At 30.5% G+C, this 22,276-nt stretch overlaps 1 long non-coding RNA gene across 5 annotated transcripts; it reads right to left on the bottom strand.

The window, feature by feature from the left end:
- Positions 1–14,538: 14,538 nt before the first annotated feature.
- LOC102662680 (uncharacterized) lies at positions 14,539–20,073 on the bottom strand. 5 transcript variants are annotated; one of them, XR_419864.4, is made up of 8 exons: positions 19,698–20,070; positions 19,195–19,443; positions 19,025–19,109; positions 17,848–17,948; positions 17,628–17,712; positions 17,457–17,542; positions 15,758–15,812; positions 14,539–14,857 (listed from the first exon to the last, which is right to left on the bottom strand). It is a non-coding gene; the product is annotated as an uncharacterized lncRNA (long non-coding RNA). The 5 variants fall into 5 exon arrangements; XR_005890082.1 differs by having other exon boundaries at positions 17,848–19,223; positions 19,322–19,443; positions 19,698–20,073; XR_005890081.1 differs by having other exon boundaries at positions 17,848–19,109; positions 19,698–20,073.
- Between the last annotated feature and the right edge of the window lie 2,203 nt (positions 20,074–22,276).

Below are 22,276 nucleotides of genomic sequence, written 5' to 3' on the forward strand. Positions count from 1 at the left end.
TTAATCTATGTAGGTCTAATGTTACTTAAAGGTTGGTTTTCATTTGTGTCTAGCATGTGGGTCTTGGAAATTTATTAACATAATTGATATCATATTGCATATATTTGCATATATGCATTGTCAAAATTGATCTTGCATTGTATGTTTTTTGATAGACTATAAAGTGTAATTACATTTCTTGTGACCTTGGTGACAATGGTGAATTTCAAAGTAATTCTTGGTTGATTGCTCATATCTTTTAGTTGGTTTTTGTGAATGATCTTGTATTCCTTTATACATGTAAAGTTTTTGGTCATCTTTCAAATATAAATGCATTTCCCCGTTAGTTGTCTGAAGTAGTTTATGGCTTGGTGATCTATTGTCATTTGTCACATGCAAGTGTTGGTTATCCTTATGCATCTTTGCTTATATGCATATCAATCAATTGGTAATGAAATATATGTAAGACTCATATGTATCTCAACTAGCCATTTAGTTTATTAACCCTTCTCTGATGTATGTGCAATATATGCAAGTAGATAAACACAAAAACATTCATATTATATGGTGTTTTGTCAGCCATTTATGTGAATAATCTTTAGTGGGGTGTAGTTATTAATATTTATACTTTGTTTGATTGTATAGGAGTGTAACTTGCTTTAATTAAATTCGATGGTGAATATTTTTCATCTCAATTGATCATCATTGAGTTGAGGTTGATAATTCTTTGATAGGACACTATTAATATCGATCAGGCAAGTAAATTGAAGGGGTTGATCGTAACATATATGTCTTGGTCAATTGTCATTGAAAATAATCTTTATCAAAGTGTAATGTATGCTTGCATTATGTATGCTTGCATTGATACAAGACGTCTCTAGTTGTAGTAAAAATGTAGTCTTAGGTGTTTGGGAAGTCATAAACAATTTTATCAAACTTAGACCGATTATCAACACTATTGGGATACTGCGTAGGGGTTAACCCAGTGAATCACTACTTGGATCTCATGAGCTAGTGTAGATAAAAAAAATTGAAAATATATGATATATATTATATTTTGCACATAATAACACAAACATATATGATAGTCTAGTGGTAAGTTATTTTGTTAGAGCCTTTCAAGTCATTGTATTTGTAACATCTCAATTTTCGTAAACTAGATTAAAGAGGATTGTTATTTATAAATAAATAGAGTTTTTAAAAAATGATGAGATTTTATAAATAAATAAATAAGGAGATATAATTATTAATTAAAATAATGATTTGAGAAAAAATAAAAAGGGTATTTTATTTATTTGTTTGATAGAGAATAAAATAAAGTTTGTTTTTATAAAATAATAAATAATAACTAAATAAATAGAGTAAATAATAGGTCGTAAATGTCCCTAGCTATAAATAGCAACATGCTAGGTCAGTTTTCAGACTGAATCTTCAACCTCCTCTGCCTCACAATTTCGTTTATTCTCTCTTCTCCCAAAACCCTCTCTTTTTCCCGCAGGCCACCTAATCTGTCTCAGAAAAATGACGATCTCAGACTCGTTCACCGTTGGATCGTCGTGAAATTTGAGCACTACGTTTGAAGACCAATTTCGAGCATGCTTACCGTTGGGAATTTGGATATCATGTTTGAGCTGAGAGAAATACCTTTTGCATTGTAGCATTTTCCTTTCCCCCATAAACCCAAAATGGTTTCAGTAAAATTACGATCTCAGTTTCGTTAACCGTTGGATTTGCATGAAATTTGTACATGTTGTTTGAAATTCAATTTCGCACACTTTCACCGTTGGGATTTGTGAGATAATATTCATGGAGGGAGAAAAAGGAATTGCATGAAGACAGTACAAGTGGAGATTTCAATCTCTTCTCCGTCTCTCTGACATTTGGGAACTCTATCAGAGCAGTCGGAGGAAAAACTGGAGGAATCTTAGGAAACCGCTAGAGATGCCGTTGTCGTTGTTGGAAGACATGCGAGCCCGCTTAGAGGTAAGGGATGAGTTATTCACAATTGGGGATTAGTGAGAACATATGTAGGGATCCTTAGAGATATCAATTGGAATGAGTTTTGGGGTGTTTTTACAATTTTCATTTTATTCTTATAATTATTACAGTGAATTATATATGTTTGACAGACCAATTGTTGTGAAATTGATATGTTATTATATTGAGCGTGAACCCTATAAATCGAGCATTTTTCTAATTAATATGAATTGATGAAATAAAGTAAGGAAAAATTTAGAGAGATATATTGATTTTTATTTTCTCTTTTTCTTGCTTTTTTTAGGTTTTTATATATAATTTAAAAAATTAATGTCATAATTGAAATTGACCAAAGTGTTCATATAATTATTTAGAATTTGTGCATTGAAAGCTTACTTTGATATTTGTGATTCAATATGATGTATGCTAGCTTATATATTATATTAATAATTTATGTAAATAATATTGTAGAGTGTTATAGTATGATTCCAAAAATTATTAAGTGTTGGAGTTTGAGAATATTATGGTTAAATTTGATGAACATGTGTGTGTTGTACCTTATGAATATCATTAGAAATGTTATGAGATGGTTGATGTGATGTTATGAGATGTTAAAGTGTGGACATGATATTCGATTGTGAATAAGTGGATGTGTTTAACACTTGATGTTACATTAATTATATTGTGAGCTATGAATTATACAATAACTCAATCAGTGTTTATACGTAGTGCTAAAGAGAAAATGTAGGTTTCCTATTTAGGAACCAGTGTTAAAGAGAAAGTGTAGGTTCCTATTTAGGAACCAGTGTTAAATTGTAGCGCAATATGTTGTACGTGTTTAAGACACGAGTGTGAGGTTGTGGGTATTGTATAATTCACTAGCAGTGTCTGTGTGCTAAAATGATTTTAGGGGTTGGACCTGAATCAAGAGGGAGAGGCCCTGACGGACTCTTCGGAGTGTAGGCCTTGGGGGTCACCGGGTTTGAGTGCTCCTTTAAGCCTATGTTGATCCCATATGGTTGGAGCATTCTCGCAAAACATCGTAACCCTGACTGGTCTCCCTATGATCTTACTTAGTGAGAGTGACCTGACAAACTCATTGTGTGGTGTGTCTTGTTATGTACTCCTAAGCGCCCCAGGGTGGTTTTTCACTGACATGGTACCACATTGCATATAGGCTTGAGTCTTAGCATAATTGTCTCATGCGCTTGCTAATTGTTCATTATGAAATTGATGTGTTATTATGTCTTGATCGGAGTGTGTAATTCTTGTGTATTGTGATTGATGATTGAAAGGTGTGATTGATGATTGAAAAGTGAATTTTGAATGACAAAGTGATGAAATAATGTGAGATATGCTAAGTAAATTGTATTTGGCTACTATATGTTGTTTTGTTTCTCTCTAGTAGTTAGGAATGTGATAACTCACTCCCGGTTTGTTGTTTATGTTTGGATCCTGTGATGATCTTGAACCTTGTGTTCGGGGGAGCAGATGGCTAGGTGAAGTGCTTAAAGGAACCTTGTGCTGAAGGACGTCGGGACACAATGCTCTGATAGGATGTGACAGTGGGGCATAAGTTTTATATTAATTGCATAATGTTAGTCCATTTTATTTTATCTCACTGATTTACCATAATATTTTTTTAAATTTTGACGGCCTTGTTTCGAGCCGAATATATTTTTAATAAGTTTTAATTGATAATAGTGAAGTGAATGTGAACCTTTTACCCGTGTGAATTTGGTTACCGATATTTTTTATATATTTTATTTATTTATATGTCGGGGTAGAGGGTGTCACAGTATTCAATTCTCCTTAATGCCTTTTTTGCATGTTAATGAAATGGCTAAATTGTAATTTTGGAAACCCTAGTATTCCAAATCCATGATTTTGGTTTTCCTAATTCTTAATTGTAACATTTGGTCCCTTAGTTTTATAAATTGACAATTTTGGTCCCCTTGATAGATTATTAATAATTAATTTTAATTAAAAGAGTTGTTAAGTTAATCACAAATTAATTAAAAATTATCAATATTAAAAAATTATTAACCCTAATCCTCCACAACATTGGATGTGCTCCTCCTCTTCTTTACAAACGCTTATTCTGCCTCCATCGCTGCACATGACTTTGTAGACAATGGCACCACATTAGGGTTAATAATCTTTTATTAAAAATTTTAATGATTAATAATTTATTTAATTTATAATTAATTTAATAAATTTATTAATCACAATTATTAGATAATAATCTACTAGGGAAACTAAAATCACCAATTTATAAAACTAGGGGACCAAATGTTACAATTAAAAATTAGGAAGAATAAAATATGAATTTAGAAAACTAGTGGAACAAAAATTACAATTTAACCTAATTAAAATAACCTTGTGTGTGACATCTATTTAGAAAAATAAAAACAAAACTGAAATACCAAAAAAGAAAAAAAAATGCCACCTACGAACCTACAATTGCATGTGATGTCTTAAGTCGTGTGTAAAAGCTTTCCCATTAGCACTACGATAGTTGGTACCTTGGGTTGTGTGCACAAAACCAACCCCCAGTAGGCCAACTAAATAATGGTTTTTTGGACTCTAAGTTTCACCCATCTATTGAACAACTCAACCCAGCCACATTCCTAACTTACGGTTCAATCAAATGGGCTAAATCTAGTTTGATAACACTGTCGTAAGTTCAGCCACAAATTTTTTACCATCTAGTCGTGATTTTCCATTATTAGGTCATTTTTTTCCATCACTAACTTTTTTTTGTAGACTTGATTGAATTGGTCATCGCACTCTAAAATAGATTTTGCAAACTTAATCGTGACTATGAATTTTTCCAAACATTTATATTTAGTAAAAGGAAATTTTTTGGGTTTTATATCATACTTATGCCAGTTTCTATTTCTATTGGAATATTGTGTGATCAATTGTGTACTTCGCATATCAATTTGGCAATTTGCGAATGTGATTTATTGATTTTCATTTGTTATAAAGAGATTGACTCAGTCATTTTTAGCTTTGACTCGATTGTTGTTTTATAAATGATTGGTTTAATTTGTCGAAAATAAAAAGATTGATTTAATAATATTATATCCAAGTTGTCCTTTTATCATAATAAGACCAATTTCATCATAAATACTTTGGGAAAGTGATGAGAATCTTGAAACTGGCCAAATACAGGCTAAAGGCCCAAGTGGAGAAGGATAAAGCCCCCGAGTGGAGAAGGATGAAGGCCCAAGTGGAGAAGGATGAAGGCCCAAAGGCAGAGACACTATCAAGACTATTAATTGTTGTTGAAGGCCCAAATTAATTTGAAGGCCCATAATAAATATGTTCTATTTTTTTATTTATAATTTTTTAGCCCAAACTATTTTGAAGGCTCGTGTCTATTTTTATCTTTTTGTTCATATACACTATAAGTATTGGTTTTTGTTTTCAATAAAGGGGACTTTTGGCATTTGATAAAATTTGGTGAGAGCTTCTCTCTAGGTTCCTTGTTGAACCAATCTTAGACTTATCAAGGTAATCCTTGTGGCGTCTACCCTGACTTATCTTCCTTCATCGGAAGTGGCGTCTACCTTGACTTATCTTCCTTCACTGGAAGTGGCGTCATCCAAATCTCCGTAGCCTGTATCAAGCGATCCGCTCCTAGTTAGGATCACATCATCTAATAGAACATATTTATTATGGGACTTCAAATTAATCTGGGCCTTCAACAACAATTAATAGTCTTGATAGTGTCTCTTCCTTCATCCTTCTCCACTCGGGGGCTTTGTCCTTCTCCACTTGGGCCTTCGTCCTTCTCCACTTGGGCCTTTAGCCTGTATTTGGCCAGTTTCAGGATTCTCATAAAAAAGACATGGTTAGTTATTCATTTGTGTATTAGTCTCCATGCAATTTAATAGGATGTTTTATCCCAACATGTGTTGTTCTTCAAAATAAGTAAGTTGCTCAAATAGTTTGAACCTTTAAAGTATTTGGTTATGCTGGCCAATCTTTGAAAATTTATGAGTATAAGTTTCATATGTTGATCAATAATTTTGGGCTACTAAGTTTATATTTGTATTCATACAACATTTGATATGTCAGTAAATAATTGCATATTGATGCGTATTTGTATAGGGTTTTATATCTCGGTCAATAATCAAGTATTCGAGTATATAATCATATGTATTCATATGTGTGTGAGTCACCAAGAAGTCAATAATCAAGGATGTTATAATGTGTCTTCGTATAATTTGTTTGTTGATAACTAAGCTTCAAAATATTTAATATATTTGTCAATAATACTTACTTTCAAGTATATATTTGTAGTATTTAATAAGTCAATGGATAATTCAAATTTTTGAGTATGAATTCGTTCTATATCAATCAATAATATTATATCTTTGAGCATATATATATATATATATCCCAATCCTAGGAATAGGAGAGAAGTTTGAGAGGTAAGGCCCAATATTAAGTTTGGGTTGTCTTACCAAACACCTAAAAGTGTTATGAAGAAGGGTGTTCTAAGGAAATCATAGTGTCATAGTTCATTATTAAAAAAAGGTGTCTCACCTCTGTCCCGCAATGAGTAAAAAAAAAAAAAGACAAAATTAAAAAGTGGGATCTTGGTGAAAGCAAATAAGTGGTTTGAGTTAATGAGAAAATTTGGAATCAACTTTCTTCTAATTGGTGAGATTGATTGAGATTCCACTTACTTTTTGTTCTCATATTCTCTAGGTTCTCTGAATCCCAAGAAAAATAATTTTTGTTTATTAGCCCAACCACATTACAAGCCAATAAAGTCCTTAGTGATCCTTGCTTGCGTGTGTGTTGATTGTGAAATTTTGAGAAATGAAAAGCAAAATCAATATGTGTGATTTCAATGTGTTGTTTGAGAGCTACACTTACTTGTGTTGTGTGATTGAGTGATACACTTTGTAAGGACCAAGGAACATTGGTGGTTCTTTGCTTTCTTTGTCTTCCAGACTAGTCTTTTGATGAATGGTCACTTGAATCTTTTGTGTGAGCATCACATTATGTTTGAACTGGGTTGATCAAGAATTTGTTTTGATACCATGCTTGATGATGAGTTGACCATTTATTGCAGTCCATGCCTTTGTGTTTTTATTGTTGATTAGGATTTTAAGTTTATACCTTTGTTGCTTGATCTTTGGGTTGTTTTCTTATGTTTTGTAGGAACATTGTTAAAGCTCGGATCATGCAAATGAGAGTCCACAATTAGCTATTTTGGGAGAATTTTTTATGCCTTAAAGCTAAGAAGAAATCATAAAAGATCATGGGGGATGTAACCCTGGTCACCCTTGTGATTAAAAGCTAAACAAATTGAATTTCATAAATGAGAACAACTCTTGGGGAGGCATGCACCTAGTCAACCCATGACTATGACCTGTGAGATTTTTATTTTCATTTTTCATTTTGTTGTCTTTTGGGCTTAAATTCTATTTAGCCTATAGCTTTAAATAAGGATGTTTTGTCCTAGTCTAAGGTTCCTCACTTTGGACATTCGAGAGAGTGAAATAAACTTGAGATATGGTGATGACTTTGGATACATCCTCCATTATTCCTCCATCAAAAGCTTCTCCCCGACTATGAGTAGCTAACTCTCCCCCTGGATTAGTTATCATTAAACCTTTTTTCTTAATGCTAATCATTTAGTTATGCTAATTCAAAGGATTGATAGTATGATAAAGGGATTTAGGTCCTTCTACTTAAGGAATTAAGGTTTGGGTAAAATTGTGGGTTGATGATAACATAAGCTTAAATGAATAGGAATACATAGTGAATTCATGTTAGAAAGTCCAATGAAATAAACCATGATGATTTCTTTCATTGATATTACTCCAATTTACTATGCATAACAAGTGTTTGATAAAATTCTCAAACCAGGTTTCTTTCCTTATTCTCTTTTAATTTCTATGCAATTGTCTTTAATTTTGGTTATTAAATTATTTTAATCTCACATTTTATTTAATTCACTAAGAATTACCCATTTATCGCTCAAGTCCCTATGAAGACGATATCTTACTACTATGTTACTTGAGGAGCGATTTGATAATCTTGTCAAAATCCCAACACTTACAGGTTTCTTCATTACATTCCAGTTAAAGAAAGTCGACTTTCGGTGGGTTGGTAAGACACCTCTTTGTAAATGATTGTGTTAGTTCACTATTAACTTTTCTTTGTTTGTCTGTATTATATTCATCCTCTACATATTTCTTGGTACATGCATAAATCTCTTTCGTGCTAGAAGGTCTCTAGAACATGATTCAGCCAACAAACAAGTCGATCATTTCAAGCCTTTTGGCTTTGTTAACAGCAAATTGAGATCGGAGTGGTCTACACATATCTCTTTTATGTTGCATGTCTCTTGAGAACAACTCAACCATCAAAAAAGTCGTCTAACCTTTTTACAGATCTCTTTCATGTTGGAACCTTTGACAATGACTTGACTGTCAAACAAGTTGGCCACTTCAAGCATTTTTAGCTTTGCTTATAGTAACTCGGATTCGAACTCCTTTGTAAACTCTTTGAAAAAATGGCAATAAATCAGGGAGGCAAGCTCGAAAGCTACTTGATGACAATGTCCCTAAGGGTGGTCGAGAAATCTATGCAACTGATTATTATGTCATCATCCCTGCCTATGCATGTTTGAGTTTGAAATGCCCAAAGATGCACCTATGGATTTTCAGTATCATCAAAAGTGTTCCTCATTAAGTCTTTATTGCAACTCGGTCACTTTATTCCGAGAAGGGTTGCAATTCATCATATGTTGTTTGTTAACTCTTCAAGTTGCCAACGTAAGGCTTCCTTTCTTTCTCAAGCCTCTTGCAAGGCTTTATGATCGATGACGCTCCTTAGTTAGACTTTGGCTTTGACTTGCTTTCTTAATTTAATGTTGAGCTTTTTTTTTTTGTTACGCATACTCTTGACTACTTGTAGTAGTACGTTTTGGCAAAAGTGGGTTGTCATCTACTCCATCATGAGCTATTTTGGCTCCAACCTAGCTTGTCCCTATTTGCATTCCTATTCCTCATGGTGACCATGACTAATCAGTTTATAAGGTTGAATCTACAAAATGAGGTTTTTTATGGCAGAAAATTCTTCAATGATGGTTGTTGCAAGATTTTTTTGAAGACCCAACCAACGATGGGCTTCAATGTTCATGTCGAAAGACTCCGAAGAGAGAGGAGGAGCTGCCCCAAGGCTCAACAACTCTTCTTGTCCCCTCCCCAGCTCTACCTAACCATGAACCTAAGGTGAGAAATGAAGTTCACCTCTATTTATACAAGATGTCTTTGAAAACTCTTTATATGTGTCCTGATGGCATTGGCTCTCGAGGACCATGCATCTATGTATGTATAATCCTGTTATCTTCATACCTAGTACAAATGTGTTATTGTGTGTCTCTGACAGGTTAGACACATGGTGCGCTACTCAGTATGTCACCATGTTCTAATGGTCTCGAGTGCCTAGTTGGCTAACAATACAAGGTTAGTGATAGTCAGTTATAGGTATAAGTCAACATGTGCCTATGGATTGATACTCAGTTGATCATTTACAGGTAAGTTGCCATGTGCTTGGAGACCGTTCTCGATTAGTCAATCCCACACTATTTTTAATCTCTTTCAGTACCTATATATACATATCATTTTATCCTTTTTGTCCCTACAATCTCCTATACATACCATTTTATCACTTTTTTTCCTACAATCTAAATTCATAGGGACTAAAAGAGATTAAAAATAATATAAGAGATTAAAAATAATATTGTAGGAACTAAAATGAATGATTAAGTATAAGAAATAAATGATAAAGTTTATGCAATTATATCATTTAAATGAGTAATTAAACCTTTTTTTTTTTTATCATTTCACTCATTTGTATGTATCTCACTTATTGAAACTGTTAAATATTGGAGAAGATCTATACTCAAAACCAAAAAAAAAAAAAGGAAGATGAAACAAATTAAAACGGTAGATAAAATACGAAAAGGAAGGAAACAATGCAATATAGACAAAAAAAAAAGTGTTATATATTTTTGCTCTAGAAAATATAGCTGAAGTTATTACTTGCAGTGTGAGAAGCGCTCCCCGTTTGACTATTCATTATACCTTAAATTTCTCATATACTAGATGATTGAATACTCACATAAATGCTCCCCTCCTGAAAAAGGAATATATATATATATATATAATCGAGATAAGGCGTTGTTGTTGTATAATTATATAGTGGTAAACATTTAGTGATATACAATAAGAAAATCCTTTACTTTAAAAATATCTAAGAAATTTCAAAACTTACTTACTTTTCATTATTCGGAATTTTTTTTGGAAGTTTTATTGGGGACTCCATCCGAAATATATGTTTGATTCCATATTAAAAAATTAGTTATGTTTAGTGTTGGTCACACTTGATTTTATCCTTAGATCATTGTGTATGGTACTTCTCAAACATGGATCAAAATTCAAATCAGTAAACTGAGTGTGTTTGCAAATAAGTTGAAAAATTAGTTTTGAGAAAAAAGTATCACAACTATTATTTTTGTTTTTATTTTATTTTATTTGTTAGATTTATATTGAAACACGTGTACAATAATTTTAACTATAAATAAAAAATATACCAAGTCACCTCTAAAGCTACTTTTAGGGGCTTATGGATCCATAAAAGCTCAAGTCTATGAGCTAACATTTTCTTCCATTAAGATCCTTCTCTTTGGCAAAGAGGGAACTAGGTTCACGTATCTTTCGGTTCGATATCTCTTCAACCAACCATCAATGTACAAGGGTGTTTTTTTGGTTTTAGAGAAACCTGCAAGTCATTAAAATTGCCCCCGAAGTCTTCAAAACAGAAGTTTAGCCATGACTGACCGTCATTATTGACTGAATAATAGTTTTTTATGGCTGTTAAAATCCATATCTCACTATTCCACCTTTCAATTAGAGGCTTATTTACTAAAGTCAAAACTCAAGCAAGCTTATGTTCAGCCTCTCGAAGACAAAATTGTGACTTAGATGAACCAAATGCAGTATTCAACTTACACATTTTGGTTGATCTGTTATTTAGCAAAAATTATAATATTATATATTCTTTTTTTTTGGTTTAAATGCTTGTTTACAACGTGGCAGTGTGTGGTTTACAACATGACAGTATGTAGTCCTTCCTGGTATATTATAGATGCTAATAATACATCATGCAAAAATTTTAATTACTATAATTTATCGTACAAAAAATTGATGAAAACGTAGTTATTTATTTTAAAATCATTGATGTATATATCAATATCAATATCATGAATTATTTATAATACAGAAATGTCTAAGAAAATTTTACATAGGGATTGAAATCCATTCAAGTAATTGCATACCTAAATCAATTCTGATTAAAAGATTTCAAACAGCAATTATTTTATAATTAATGTTCTAATATCTATTATGCAAAAAATGATGATTCTTAAATTTTTGCATTTATTTAAAATCAATTTTATAAAATAAAATTAATTCAAAATCAAATCTATGCACATCTATAAACACGTATGCATGAGTCATGACATTGATGGATCTTTTTAATATGAAAAGGCAAGCACAGATTTTTCTATGATTGTGGGGCAATGGATTATCCTCTCAGTCTCCGAACTTGGGATTCTAGAGATGAGACTATCTCTGAGGCTAATGTCGAAAGCCTCCCATAGTCCCATTTGGACCGCGCGCGGCAGAAATCTCCTTTGGCAGTATAAGGCCAAAGTTGAACCTGTTACAGAAGTGTCACTGTCACATGTTAGTAGGTTAACTGCAGGTAAATTTACTATAGGAAGTTACTTTTAAAAACTAATAATTACGAAAGAGGATCTGTTTTTAAACTTTTTATGAAAAGGGTCTGTTCCACAATGGATGTCGTCAGAAGAATTGGCGACATACTAGAGGGTGTCGCTAGTGGCACAAGCGGGACATGCTGAGCTTGTGTGACTGGCGGCACCCTCCAACAACGTCAGTTCTTCTGGCGGCATCCATTGAGGATCAGACCTTTCGTAAAAAGTTTAAAAACAGACCCTCTTTCGTAATTAGTTTTTAAAAGTAACCCCTACAGTAAATTTGCCGTTAACTGCACCCTTTTTTTTATATCCATAGTAATTAGAATTTTTTGTTTTAGAGTGAGATATTAAGTATTTTTATAAGTTTGAGTCGTTTGATTGGTTACAAGATTTAATTCTCAATTCAGAATTAATCATAAAACTCTTTATATCTCCTAAACAGTGTCATATCAGAATTAAATCTAATTTCTCTTCTTTAATTGGTTTGTTTAACTAAGTTTTTTTTATTAAATTATTTGTTTGATTCCTATAATTTTGCAATTTATATTTTTTTATTTTTATAGTTTAAAAATAATTTTTTATTTTGTATAATTTATATTTTAATTCTCATTTAATCCCTATAATTTAAAAGTATATTTTTTAGTTCTTATCATTTGTATTTTAATTTTTTGTAGTTCCTATAATTTGGAAGTGATTTTTTAGTTTCTATAATTTATATTTTAATTACCTTTTAATCCTTACTAAAAAAATATAAAAATAATTAGTTATAAATTATCAACTATTTTTTATTACAAATTATCTTTCGATAACTTAATTACAAATTATTTGTTAATATTTTTGTAGTTAATTTTAATTGTTAATATTACTCATATTTTGATGGTAATGAGTAAAAGAGAATTAAAATATAAATTACAGGAACTAAAAAGATCACTTTCAAATTATAAGGATTAAGTAAGAATTAAAATATAAATTATAGGAATTAAAAATCATTTTAAAACTATAATGACTAAAAGATATAAATGATGAAACTATAGGGACTAAACGAGCAATTAAACTTTTTTTAAAAAAATACTTTTAAGAAAAATAAATAAATAAAAAAATTCTGTTAAATTATCTTTTCATTAACTAACTATTATTTAATTTTAAAATAATAAAGTTATTGCTTAATTGATATTCCATTTCATCGAAAATTAGTTCCCCCGCTATTGTATGTCGATCGTTATGTGAAAACACCCTATGTACAATGATGCTGAACTAAAAAAAGAAACTACACCTTTGACCATCATGCACTCACCTATTGAGGATATTTTAACGTCCTCATCAATTGCCATCTGTCAAATTCGGATTCATTGCTAGAAGAAGCACAACATCTTCAGACCGGTGGGTCCCATAGCGTGGAGAATGGATTTCATGAAAGAAAGATTGATGGCAGTAACGGGAAGGGGTACAAATGCGGCGAATAAAACAAACGCAGTAGATGGTGAAAAATTGAAAATACGACCAAAAAACAGAAAATTGTATGTATGTGGAACCGTTTTTCCATGAGTCAAAATGGAAATGACAAATCAGAGAGGGTGGGACGAATAAATTACCCTTGGTGAGTGGAAATGGAAAAAAAAAAAAAAAAAAGGCAAATGAGGGTAAGAGTCTAAAAAGATAGGTTTGTGGATAGATTTTTCACCAACAAATTATTGAGCAAATCAAATACATAAGTCAATTTGGTATTTTACTTTAATTCAAAATTTTAAATTAATAAATTTATAAATTTTTTTCACTTATATTATACTCAACTTATTCATTTTTAACCAATAGGAGATTTTACTTTCACGGTTTTACTCTAAAAGGACATATACCATTTGCTATGATATTTGCATGTCACGATGAGATCTTATGCATTTTAGATTCAATTCTTATAATCTTCATCAATTTCTGATTCCAATCTTGCTTTAATAAATCATGTCATATTAGAAATAGTTCAATTCTTATAGCTTTGCATACATACAAGACATTTATAATCTATAACAATAACAATTTTCTTATACAAATTCATTTCACAACTAGAAAATAGACTTTGAACATTGATTATTATAGACTTTCAATCTCAGTTATGATGTTGAAATTACTATCGTTAAAATTATCGATTTTAACATTAGTTATGAAAATCAATGTTGAAATTTACTATACAATATTGATTTTTATAAAAATCGATGTCATATAATAAGAAATATACCAAAAAATACAAAATATGCAAAAACAACATCATTTTGACCAAAACCGTTGTTGAAAACCACAATCTACATTGGTTATGTCAAAATTGATGTAGAAAAAACATTTTCTACATTGATTCTACCAAAATCAATATTATATAGTACTTACAACATCGATTTTGTCATACTGATGTAGAAAGTATCATTTTCACATTGAATTTTTCTGACTCGAATATTGTATAGTCACTTTTTATATCGTTTATTACATAATCAATGTAGAATGTCCTTTCTAACAAAAATGATCTATTCTCTTTATTTCGCTTCCTGTGGTTTTAAAAGACATATTAAAAGCTTAAACAAAAAATTTAATGCAATTCTATTAAAAATATTTGGTATTTTCTTATATCATCAATTAATATAAATAGTCACACTATCATATGTCCAAGAAAGAACAAGGCATCAATCTTTCCCACCTTGGCCAAGCCCCAATGACTGAATATGTGAAATTAAGGCATATGGAATATTGTAAGTTATTTGAAATATCTTATCCAAGAAGTAAAATTAAAGAAGTCAAATTAAATTACGGAGAACTCTCAAATAATATATGCACACACTTGTGCACAATTAATGAGATCATTTCACGCAAATTACAATTGACACATGAATAACTGCTGGCCATTAATAAGGTCAACAAAAAAGTGCAATGGTTAAATCCTAATTATACCTAATTAAATTAAATTTAATAGTCCATAACTTGATTCATGAAGAGAATTTATGCTGCTCATGTATTTTGGCTAAATTTGATAGTCTTACCATCTGCATGGTATAAATGATAAGCTGGTAGAACCCAATTGTTTTCGTGACATGTATTGTCTAGTTCCTGCAAGATTAACAAGGTTCTAAATATTTGTTTTTAATGAAGATAAATGAGATGGTGGGATCATTGTGCTAATTAAATCAGTCCCTAAATATATACTATTGAAAAATGTCATACAAGAGAAGAGAAAATATCACAGGCACAACAACTACATTATCCGGTTATTAAAATAAGAGAGAAGATAACAGATGAAAAAGTTAGTATATATATACCTCAGCACAATCTTAAAGACTTCATTCATGCACAAACTAAGCCACCGCATAAAAAACATTCTACACCATAAAATTGATCGGTCCAGCTTTACATTCACAGACATAGCTCAAGCTCAGCAAAAAAACAAGTGAGTGTTTACCATTATATCAGATTAATTTAATGTTAATAAACTGTGTTTGGAACTGTTATGGTGAGCAAATTAAGTGGGTGATATTCCTAATACACAACCATCCAAACTAGAATTCCAAGAGAATGGCAGCTCAGACTTAGGATATAATATAGAACTCGGAGACTGGGATTTGGGGTCATTACAAAATAGTATAACAACTTACACTCCTACCAGAAAGTAGAAGGAGCACCAAAGCATTAAGCAGCTATGACTTGTCCTCTTTTGATTAAACCCCATAATAAAATGTCATTGCCACCAAATCACCTACATTACTCTAATAACAAATGTCCATTTACATCAAGTAGAGTAGATAATAAGAATAAGCCATACATGTTTAGCAATCATCAACTTAGTTAGAAGTCATCATTTCATTTGCACTTACTGGACATAAAGTGAATGCTATGTTAAAATCTCGAAATATCAGCAACAACTGATAATCCGTGTGTTTGTGTTTGTATGCATAGAGAGTACACTGACCAGAAAAAATATAAAGTTTAGATAGTAACAAGAAATAATTTTACCTGTCCTCCTGATGCTAATAAGGCTCCAAATTCAAGCACCTTGTTCATATCAAAGCTGTCAAGGAACAGAGTAAATATCTTTCAACAAATGTATTCAACGTAATAAAAGTAGGGAAAACTATTTTCAAACAACATTAAATATATACATATATATATATATATATATATATATATATTATTTTTTCTTTTAAGTTAAATTATCAGATGATTAAATTTAATATATTTGTAATTAATTCATTAGTAACATTATGTAATTTAAAAATATATATTTTGTAGGGCATTTATTAAGTCTTCAATTAATATGACACAATTTTGAGTTTTAGTGAGTGTAAAATTGATATTGATAGTTTTGGTTTTGTTATTCTAGAATTAAAGATCCTGAAATAAATACTAATTAAAAGAAATTTAATATTTTATTAGAAGTATTGAATTATGTTAAAAAATAATTTCTTTAAAATGGATGTAATAATTTATAAACTATCATTAACGATACTTGTAAATATTGCCATTGTTAAAAAAAGTTTTTTCAAGTTTTTTTTTTATAAAAAAGTTCTATATAAAATAACGATGCTATAAAATAGTAAGAACATGAATTAATACATGGTAAGACATGGAAATTACTTTATTATAACTTTTAATTAATAATTTTACAATTTTTGTAAAAAAAAAAGAATAAAGTGAAAATTAATAACCTATATTAATTATATCAAAACTCAATCATAAAAATTGCTTATAAAGTTTCAAGAATTTTCAACAAGACCGTGATAGCAGCGATAGGAATGCCAGCATAAGCTTTAAAACCTGTTTTGATGCTAAAAATTTACTCAAATGACAAGGTGAATTATAAGTCATAACCCTGTCAAATCCTTCTCAAGCCCTTGTTAATTCCTCAAGCATCACAAATGAGGCATGCCACTTTTTGTTTCCTTTTTTTTTCGATTACTCACATATTGTTTCAATTATATTATATATTATATATAGGAAACCATTAGTTGAGTTGTAAGTGTAACTGTAATTAAGACAACTCAAATTCAATCAATCTTCTCAAATTTAACCCAGTGTGTGGTGGTCCAAGATACAATACAACACAGATTTTATTCTCATGGCAGAAGAAAAACATTTTATCACACAAAAAGGAAGAAAACTCTAGTACTAACTGAGAAAATAAAAAACGATTGCTTGCTTACTTTTAGAGTAATGATACATATATGCATACACTTAATACTCTTTATTTTTCTTTATCTCTTTTTATATCATATTAGCTATTATTTTCAAAACATTGTGTTGAAATTAAATTAAATCAAGTTATTGGATGCAATTCAACTCTAACATGCCCTTACTCAAGAGCAGGCAGTCATCACCTTATGCTGAAATTTTATTATAAATAATACTAAGGAAAAAGGAGCAGCAAGCAAGCATCAAGCTCTTGAATTCTTGTTTACTGTATGAAAGTGGCTACAAAAATATGTCAAGAAATTATTCCAAATGCTTTAACTATTAGGGGCAGGTCAAGAAATGGTTTTAAGTTTTTGATCAAAGAGAGTGATGGTGATGAAAGAGAATAAGTACATTACCAATTTTGTTTTTACATCACAGTCATTAAGATAATTGACATGCAATGAATACAATTCATAAATATGACATAAACTGAACATATTACAACAAAACAGTGGGAATAGAACTTTATAAAAGTTGATACCTTCTTAAGAAGACTGGTCAAGTGTTGAGGGTGTGATTTTGCTATCTGACGAGCAGCAGTCAACCTTGTTGCTTGGGTTGACCCAGCTTTAAAAGTTTGGTTAAAGAAAATTCATGAAAAATTAAATGATAGGTCAAGTAAATGTAAAGATAAGGAAATTGTGAAGGATACTCTCTAGGAGAGTGAGCAAACGCTGAAGCCTGGTTGGGCCATTGCAAATCATTCCAAGTACTTTTTTGCTCCCTTTGCCTAAAATCTACAATACCAACAAACATATTAATTAGGATCTTATTTACAGGAAAAATAAAAACAATGTTTAGACTATATTACTAATAAATCTCATGTTTATTCCAATGGAAACAAAAAGATTGGGAGAAAATCTGGAGCATACTTCAATAGGACACAACATTCTTGGTTGTGATGTTGCTGGATAGAGTTGCTAGTGTGATCAACAGAATAAATCAACACCAAATTTGTTCATCTAGTATGAGGCTTTACAACCAATTCCATCAAGACACAAAGAAACTTGATTAGCATGAATGGACTAGGAGAATGGAGTAACAACACACTAATAAGTCCTGTACCAGTCCTATAAATCTTATGATGCACCACCTTCAACAAAACTTAGTACAATATAATGCTTATGGTAAACTTCAAAAATCTGGAGAATGTCTTTTATGTTCTCTGAGTTTTGGTACTATATTTCCTCCATGAAACATCAAAATGGGTAGAAAAGCAACACTATAAAGAGATGGATTACATTGCATGGTAGTTTTATTCTCCTCAAATAGATATCACAAATCAAAATTTAAGAAACATCCTTCCCCTGATGATGTAAGTTACAACTCCTAAACATATGTTAGAGTAGTAAACACAAGAAGCCAATATTTGGATCAACTATTATGAGCATTGACTGTTTAACTCAATGTATGCTTGAACATGGGCATGGCCTAAAAACAACAATGCACTAACAACCAAATAAACCCAGAAATTTTTCCCCAAAAATGAAAATCTTACAAGGCTAACTGAAAAGTATATAACTATCTGAATTATAAACATGAATGTTCTGAATTATATATTAGAACAAAAAGAAGTGACTAAAAGAAATAGAGTGGCAAAGTAATAGAAAATGCAGGCAATAGCAACCTGGTTCATTGAGTGGTTCTTAAAAAATAAAAATACAAAATTAGGATACCACATGAATACCCATGACTTCATATGTATATAAAAGTCCAACATGGAAACAAGTCCAAGAATTCTTGCTTGATCTACATGCGGCGGGAAGAGATAGAAAGAGGAAGGACACTTATCAAGTGGATGAACAGAAAAAATATAAGAAACAAACACTCAGACATTATAAGATTCACTCATTCACCTACAACTGATTATTGATACATGTTCTAATCATCTCATTTTTTAAAAAACAGAAGTTACCATCTTATCATGATAATATGCAAAACATGTATATTCTATTTTGAATAGCATAACTCAACTATAAACAAAAGTAAGTTTGCTACAGATCCAGTAAGTCAATTGTCAACCACACATACAGGTAGCCTGATACTCACATGCCAAGGGTATCAAACAACGGTGCAAAAGGCAATTTTACAAGTTGGTCACTGTGTGCATTACCCTCTAAATCTACACAATCCACTGCAGTTAAAGCATTGATTAAAAAACTGTAGGCCTTTCCAATCAATTAAAAGAACACAGATATAAAAGAGAAAAGATATATTACATTCACAATCAGTTGCACGCTCTAAGGCCCTGCAGTAAGGGTTGTTAGAAAAATATGTATTCTCTTTTGGTAAAGAATCTGAAGAGGCAGATACTTGATTCTTTAGGACAGAGTAGCCCTCACTCACAAGACATTTATGATAATGAATGAGAACAAGAAGCACTTGAAGACTGCTATCTGCTATTGGATTTCTTGAACCTTCACTGCTTGAATTGATCAAATAACTGAATGGAAATAACACAATATTTGCTGAATGGAGAAAAGGAAAAAACCAAAAGATGTAACCATCAGTAAGTCTCTAATTTTGAACAATAAGACAATTATCACAATATTTTATAAATAACAAAGTATGTTTGACCCCAAAAGTTAATAAATAGAAAACTATAGCTTGTCACATACAAGCTGCAGAACCGACTCTCTTTAGCACACTATTCTGACTTCCATCATAAAAGATGGAATAAGATGCTCTGTTAAAGTTGGATGTTTAAGTTTCAACTTCTTACCTGAGCCATTGCCGCACCAAGAAATGGGTTCATATCATTCGGTCTAGGAGATGGCCCACAAAGAAGCTAAGTTGAGATTGCAATAATCATAAAATTAAGCAGCTCCAGATGTAGGAAATATGTGTTGGGGCTTCCCAGCCAAGGGCGCCACACCGGCCCAGCCCCTAAACTTCCTCATCTACGGCCGCACGGGCAGGATTGGCGGCCTCCTCGGCTCCCTCTGCCGGGCCTCGAGAATTGGGCCTCCCTCGAAGTAAAAGTAAAAGTGAAGAAAGCGACGTTGCGTGCGAGGGTGACGGCGAGACTTAGGATTTGCGAGAGAGAGAGAGGGGGGTACTTGTGTGTGAGGGTCTTTTTTTAAAAATCATGTTGTCTATGCATTTATAACACCATCTTAAAAAACCATGTTGAAATGGAAAATCTTTAGCATTTTAAAAAAATTGATGTTGTGAGTCTTGGATAACATCAGTTCTTAAAAAATTAATGTTGAAATCGATTTGTTAACATCAGTTCTTAAAAAAAGAATTCATGTTAATCATCACATCTTATTTTAAAAAAAAATATTATCACACGATTAACGTCGATTTTCATAAAATCATTAAGTTGAGAATATTAAAAGTTTTTTTAGTAGTAATAGTTAACTTAGATAACAATAATTGATGAAAAAACATATAAAAATGTTATTCTTATTAGATCTATTAATTAGTAACAATATACAATATTAAAAAAATTGTATTTTTCAGTATTAAATATATATATATATATATATATATATATATATATATATATAATCAACGATAACATATATAATTATCAGATTTATTAATTAATATATATATTATTTTATTTTTATTAGTAGTTTACTCCCGTTGGGGTATATATTATTAAGTGGCATATATTATTATATACTAACTAGTAGTTTTTTCGAACTGAAAATATAAGTAAAAACTAAAACTAACTCACATCCATAAAAAAATTACATCATTTAATATGTTGATTGTCTTAGTAAAAAAGTTAATTCATTTTCTAATGTTCTCTTTACATGTAATTGCATAGGAAAAAAAAGAAAATTGTTTAAAATAAAACTCTAGCTAAATAAAAATATTTTAGAGATAGGAGTTAATTAAAATTTTCTTAAATTTTAGTTCTACACATATTTAGTTTTTGTTGTTTATATTTCAATTCTAAGGAAGTATATATTATCTGATTTTATTTTTACTGAAAGTAGTACATTTATTACTAATTAATATATATCAGTAATTATTATTATATTTTTAATAATACTTTTTAAAAATATATTATTATATATATAATTAAAAAAAGTTGAGGGAAGTGGGGGAGCTAAAGCCCAGCTGCCCCGTATATTTGTCCCTGAAAGCCATCCTTTCTTCTGGAAGCCAGGAAAAGATTTAAAAAAATATTTTTATATATTTGATAAAGTTATTATCTATTTCATTCAATAACCCTATATATATATATATATATATATATATATATATATATATATATATATATATATATATATATATATATATATATATATATATATATTCTAACTATTCAATACAAGTTTTTTATTAGGTAGATTAAGAGCATTAATTTCCAATGCAGATGCTCGTTCGTATAAGTTGCTGAAAGTTAAACATGTTGTTTAACAAAATTTTCATTGGAACATATGATTGGATAATGTGTTCTTCAAGTGAGCTGTTTAGATAACTATTGTTTAACCAATGATTTGTATAAATAAAAAAAAATATTTTTTCATTCATAAAATTTAACATGACTTGAGTTAATAGTATATGTTATTTAACAATTTTAATATTAGAGTAAATTTTTGTATAAAATTCTTATACTTACATGATATTATAGATCTCATAAATTTAAAATAAATAATTCATTTAAGTAATAATGCATTCCATATATCATAAGTTTATACAATATAATTGTAATTTCATTAAATAAATTAAATTTAGTCTATACTTTTAAAATATAAGTGAATGTTAATTATAAGATTACCATTACAAAAGTTTGATTTATTAAAAATTTACTGTGTATTATCGTGATCGAGTAAACTTTCGAAATGTTTAATAATTGAAGGATAAAGTTTAATACATATAAAGAGTTGTTAGATGAGTAACTTTACGGAAAGTTGCTCCTAAAATAATTTAATTCTCCTAAAAGTATAACAAATCTAATATAAGTGATAAAATTAATAACTTTCGTTCCAACTATGTGGTAGCAACTTAAAAAAAGCTATTAATCTAGATACGGGTAATATGATCTACATACATACACGTATAAAAGATCGATATATGAGATATTTTATTAAGTGGACTTTATGAAAATTAAACTGTTCATACAAAATTGTGACCCAAAGTATGTAGTCTATAAAGCATTTGAAAGAAATGAAATCAACGACGTTAGTTATTGGGTAAGTGACCTTTTGAATTTACGTAGGCCAAGATGTGCATGCAGCGCAGGGTTTAAAGACCCCATGCAAACCGACATACACGCCAAATCAAAGAGAAAACAAAAGAAACAAATAAGGTTGAAAAATTAAGACAGATGCCTCTCTCTCT

This window comes from Glycine max, chromosome 19, assembly GCF_000004515.6.
Source record: "Glycine max cultivar Williams 82 chromosome 19, Glycine_max_v4.0, whole genome shotgun sequence".
NCBI classification, from domain to species: Eukaryota; Viridiplantae; Streptophyta; class Magnoliopsida; order Fabales; family Fabaceae; genus Glycine; species Glycine max.